Here is a 6,466-nt window from a genome sequence, read left to right as displayed (position 1 = left end):
ATTAGGTATTATATACATAGTATTACGCTTATGCATACACATAGGACTTAAGCTTAGAAAGGATAAAATGGCAGGTCTTGGCAGCAATAAAACACACATTAGGGCTGGATAACTATAATAGAACTTTTGATTGTCATTAAAACCATTAAAACTATAACATTCATCATTACATTCGTTAATTACAGAGACCTTTCATTCACATACAATGGACACTTAAGTAAAACATGGCACTCATCTTCCATGTTGCTCTCAGCAATATGCCACCGCATGTCAAGGAGGGGATGTCTGCTCAGCAGAAATAGGTTTCTTGACTAGATTCAAAAAGAAATTTTAATAACAGGTTTGTTATACTTTTCTTGTTTAAAAGATGCACTTTACCTTATGTGGCAGACACCAGTTCTGAATAGTTTGTTGTGAATAGTTTCATCTAATTCAGGTGTTTTATGTTCTAGTATTTTAAAGTTGTTAGGACAGTAGTTTTCAACTTCTCCTTACAATGCTTTTGGAGCAGTCTATAAAGGTAAAGGGGTTTTAGCTTAGTCCATGTTTAAGTCATTGTCTCCTCTTTGTTCTAACCCAAACCTTGTTTTCATTGGTCGGTTGAAACTGTGCACTTTTTCATCCATCTTGCACTTGACAAGACACTGATTTACAGACTGGTCTGATGTTTGACAAATTGGAACAGATAATTTTCATTGTTTAAGGTTAGTAATATATATTATTGCTAGCTATTATATATGCATATAATATAGGTAGTCTAAGCTATGTTTATCATATTTCAACACCTTTAATATTTTTAATTTTATCATGTCATCATAGTCATTAAATCAGTAGGGCTAAATATTCTGATATGTTCTAATCTTTCTGTGTGAATGTTTAGTGAATGAAAGCCTAATCTTAATTAATGTGTTATGATAGTTATTTGCAATGTGAAACACTTCACTCAGTGTTCAGCCATTTCATGTGTTTTACGTCTCCAGCGTGATACTTTTTATGCAATGGGTTTCATTGTATATCTGGTAGCTATATATTTTGTTTCGTTTGAATAAAATATTTATTAACACAGGTACTTACATTTGCAGACAGTGCTCATTATCATCCCTTAAAATAAAAGTTATCACAGAGTTTTGGGATGACAATTTTAACAATAAAAGAACTACCGAGGAAAGAGGGGAAAGTGGGGCCATTAATCGGGACCTAGTATTCTATTATGGACATTTTCTCCAGTTATTATTAATCTAATTATAAGAAAGATAGTAGATATCAATATTTATACCATGAATTTATCAATTTATACAGTCATATAACAGTTGAAAACATGCGAAACAGGGACATAAAGCAGAACCTATACATTTAGAATGGACAAGGTTGTTTGATTAATGAAGCATTACATTTGTAACTTTATAGCATAATATTACATGCATTACATTTATAACAGGCACAGAAGACAAAATGACGGCTTATTTGCCAAAATGAACATCATGGAAAGAAAAATATATCACAATAGTGGTATTATTATAATAGTTAACAATGAAGGCATATTGCAAAAGATAATCCGTTAGAATTGACATATATATCTTATATGTTATACCACTATACAACATCAGTGATGCTATGTTCAAACTTTACATATTATAAAATGTACAATTTATATAACACTGCTGTATATGTTGTTATTAATATGAACAACAATTATAGACAATTCAATATTATGTATATGTATAAATATATATATATATATTATTATTACAACATTATATGTATGCAACTTTATACAATACATGTAATGAGCAAGCTGGATATGATAAAATAAATTATAGTTTACAGTTTAGCACTTAAAAGAAAAACATTAACTGTTTTTTTGCATTGATGAAACAGAAAAAGGGAGAAGAAAGCCAATATTGGGAAAAAGAAGACTTTGATAGTCTAAAGAAATCGACCCGAATACGTGTTTGAAGGAGAGACATATAACGCAAGACAATATCGTTTCCATTTAACTGTTTGTGTTCAAATTTGTTTAAATTTCTACTAGTCCAAATAGAATATTTCACCAAGGATAATAAATATACACAAACAGAATATTTTTGATGATTTGGATTTTTTGGAATAACCCCAAATTTAATAATTTCGTGACATTTTTTAATTAATCGTGCTGATAAGTACCGCAACCATGGAAAAACGATATTCCACAGGACAATAGAACAGGGACAGTTAATAAAAAGATGGTCTGAAGTTTCAACTGCAGACCGACAAAGAACACAGTCACGAGAAACAGACATACCTCTAGTGTGGAGCCTATAGCTTAAAGGTAAGGAATCATAGATGAGACGGTAATTAACAGATTTTAGTAAAGGATCCACAAATGAAAGATGTAATTTTTTCCAAACAAGTCTAAAATTGATTTGTGGATATAAACGTTCAACTCTGTTTTCAGTTACTTTTTGAAGCAAGTACTTATAAAATGCTTTAGAAGTATAGTTCAAAATGGCATCTTTAGGAGTCAAAACAGTTTTTTCAAATAATTTAACGGCCTGAATACATTGTTATAATATAATGGAATCGTCTCAGAGTGAGGGATACGGAGAGATAGAAAAGAAGGACAGTACTGACGTAAAGATAACCCTATCCAATATTTTGCCAAAAATGTCCATTTTGCTTAACTACCTTTCAATAGGTTTTGGACATGTTTTAGTTGAAATGATTGCAATTTTGATTTGATGTGAATAACACCACGCCCCCCTTCCAAAATATGTTGATACAAAACGGAGCGCCTAATGGGTTCAGCTTTTGACAGCCAAATAAATCGAAATGTCTCCCTCTGAAAGAGATCTACATAATGATTTGAAACTGGTGTTACTGCTCCACGGTACCACAGTTTGGATAACCCCAAAACATTGCACAGTACAGTTTTGCCAAATATAGATAAGGAGCGTCCTTTACTGAAATTTAAAACTGTATGAAATTTTGTCAGTAAAGAATGAAACTGATAATCTTCACTGACCTCATTGCCTGTAATAATTCCTACAATTTTTGTCTGGTCAATCCACGAAATGCCAAAAGGATGGTCGGACCTGTTTTTCCATTTCCCAATAAAAATTCCTTTAGTTTTTGACCCAGATGCTTTCCCGTAAATACTGTAAAGTTCTAAAAGTTTCTGAATTGAAGCATCTGAAGTACAAAACCCAAGACTATCATCAGCATATGCAGATATTTTTGCTGAATCATCAGTACCTGGAAGGTGTACACCTTTAATAATTTGGTGGTTCCAGCGATAAAACATACAAGGCTGGCGACAAACGAAATCCTTGCTTGACTGACCTCGTTACCGGAAATGGCCGAGAAATGTGCTGATTTACAATTACACAGCTGAAAATGTCCGTATATAATATTTTTACCCACTTTTTGAAATTTGGACCAAAGCCAAAAGCGTCCAGTACTTTAAATAAATACTCGTGGAAGATATAAACTGATTAAAGCACATGGAATATTTTTCTGTTCCACATAACCATGCGTATTGCGTATTAAATGACAATTATCCTGAATAGACCGACCTGGTATAGCGCAAGACTGATCAAGATGAACTATATCACCAATAACTTGTCCTAAACGTGTGCATAACGTTTTTGATGTCAATTTGCATCCACATTTAATAATGAAATCGGACGCCAATTTTTAACATTTTCTGAATTGTTAACATCCTTACAGAGCAGAGTAATATAGGAAGTTTTAGAAGATTTGGGTAAAGAACCCTCAGAAAAACACAATTGGACAATACGTAGTAAGACATCACCAAGTAAGTCAAAATTAAACAAATAGAACTCCTTGGTAAGGCCATCTGGATCTGAAGATTTATCATTCTCCTTATCCTTAAGGGGTTTTTATAATTTCATCTTTTGTTATTTCACCTTCTAGTAGATCCGGGGCGGTGGGGTAGCCTAGTGGTTAAAGCGTTGGCTCGCCACGCCGAAGACCCGGGTTCGAATCCCCACATGGGTAAATTGTGTGAATCCCATTTCTGGTGTCCCCCGCCGTGATGTTGCTGGAATATTGCTAAAAGCGGCGTAAAACCCAAACTCAGTCAGTCAGTCAGTATAGTAGATCCGAATTAGCCGAATTGAGTTGAAGAAGACCAGTAAGAAATTTATTACAAATTTTATCATCAACGGGTTCTTCAGCCAAAAGTTCAGAATAGTAATCAACAAAAACACCCATGCTATCTTGAGAGGATTTTACTGAAACGCCAGAAGGGTCTAATTTTGAAGAAATCGATTTATTTTTACCTCTCTTGGCCTCCTTGCGCAAAAAGTAACTAGGAGGCTTTTCACTATTTTCAATGTTTTTAGCTTTTGATCGAATAATATGTCCATTAAATTCCAATATTTCCAAATCATTGAGTTGTATTTTTGTTTGACGGATTTTATCAATATACAGTCCAGGATGACAAGATTCTGCGTGACATAGATTACGATACTTTGCTTCCAAATGTTTACGGAGGGACATACGGTCAGATTTTCTTGTAATTTGTATCAAATTTAGAAATTTTTGAATTTTGATTTTATAATTGTCCCACCAATTTTATCCAAAGTAGGTATATGTGTTTTACAAAATCCACCAAACAAAATTTTAAAAGATTCATCAAAAATATTATTATTACATTTCCAATAAGAGTTACCAAAATCTATGCCTTCAAAATCTTTAATTCTTACCGTCACATATTCATGGTCTGAGAATGAGCATGGGGAGATTGTCGTAGATTCGACAGTGGACAGGAGGGAAGATGTTACATAGAATCTATCAAGTCGGGTACAAACACCAGTAGAATTTCGCCAAGATACCGCCACCAAGTCTGGAAAAGAAGAACGAAATGTGTCTGATATAGAAAAATCAGAGACCCATTGTTTAATAATACTACTTCCTGCTTGATCAGTTTTTTTTATTTCCACCAATTTTATCTAATTTAACATTAAGGACACAGTTAAAATCTCCCCCTATTACTAAAATTCTATTGGTAACTAAATATTTACTTAATGAATTGTAAAACGCTGGAATATTTGGTGCATAAACGTTGATAAAACGTATTTTTTTCCCTTGTATTGTTAAATCCAATATGATATATCGACCATCAACGTCTAAACGAAACTGATCAACAGCATAATTAACACAATTATTTACTATTATTCCCACCCCTCTGCTAACATTAGATTCAAAAGCCCAGAATCCCTTCCCATTACATTTTGATTCATAAAACTTCGATAATTTTAAATTATATACATGGGTCTCTTGTAGAAATAGAACATCAAGGCTGGAATTAAATTTGTGTGATAAAGTATTAATTTTTGACGAATCATCCAGCAAACCATTACAGTTGATTGTTGTTACATTATACATGTTATATGATATGCATGAAACAATTGTACATAACAGAAATAATGGAATATACCTCCTCTTTTGAGGATAAGTTTTTTGCGTCTGTGTTACATCCATTCTTCTGTGTCATAGTTGATGGGCATTACTTAGGTTATTATCAAGAAGACAGGATCACTCTCAACTCTGACCCCCTCCTGAATCACACACCACATCCGAGTAAGATTTACCAGTTGACCTACTGTCGTTGGCCTGCCTGGGAGTACATGGACTGCTACTTAACTCTCCCCTACCTTTTCCCCTACTTTTGGACCTACTCTTTCTCTTAGCTGTCTCTGTAGGCACAGTAAAAGCATCGTCACTCGTATCCATAAGGTTATGAATTTCTTGAAGACACTGCGAATCAGAACCAGAAAGACTTGCAGCTACTGCTGCAATGACATCCACTGTAGAAGAGGAACTGGGCTTTGGTTCAGCCACGTTTTTATTCTCACCTTCTTTCTCCTTCTCACTTTCCTCATCTACCTTCTCCATTTCCTCATCTACCTGCTTGCACATGTCATCATTACATACTGGTTCATTATCTTTGAGCCAAATATTCTCTGAGTCATCACCTTCACCTACACCTTCTCCTTCTTCACCATTCTCACTCACCTCCTCTGACAGATTGTCTCCTTCAGACCTCTTTTTCTCCTCTCTGATACTCTGCTGCATTACACGGTTAAAGAACTCGTATGGCTGTGCCTGACAATTGTTCCTTATGTGACCTTATGTGAGCCACATCGAAGACACATGGGAGATCTTCCCAAATTGGCAAGCAACATGTCATTCCATCTCCTGATCTCACTATGTGAGGAACATCATCAATCACACCTTGATTCAGGACCATACGAACAGTTCTCACTCCAGTCCTAACCGTTGGCTTTCCAGAAAGTGTCACAGTGTCTCTGGTCATATCCAATATCTCACCATATCCTTTCAAAAAGTTTCTAATGAAGGATTCTTTTACATCATCGTGCAACCAGTGGATTTTATTTCATGAATCTTTTTTTCATACGAGGTAATAAGGATGTGTATTCCCTTGTAATAGATTCTCCCGGCC

Source organism: Haliotis rubra, unplaced genomic scaffold (genome assembly GCF_003918875.1).
Source record: "Haliotis rubra isolate DU_JTF1 unplaced genomic scaffold, ASM391887v1 Scf478, whole genome shotgun sequence".
NCBI classification, from domain to species: Eukaryota; Metazoa; Mollusca; class Gastropoda; order Lepetellida; family Haliotidae; genus Haliotis; species Haliotis rubra.
This window is presented reverse-complemented; position numbering follows the sequence as displayed.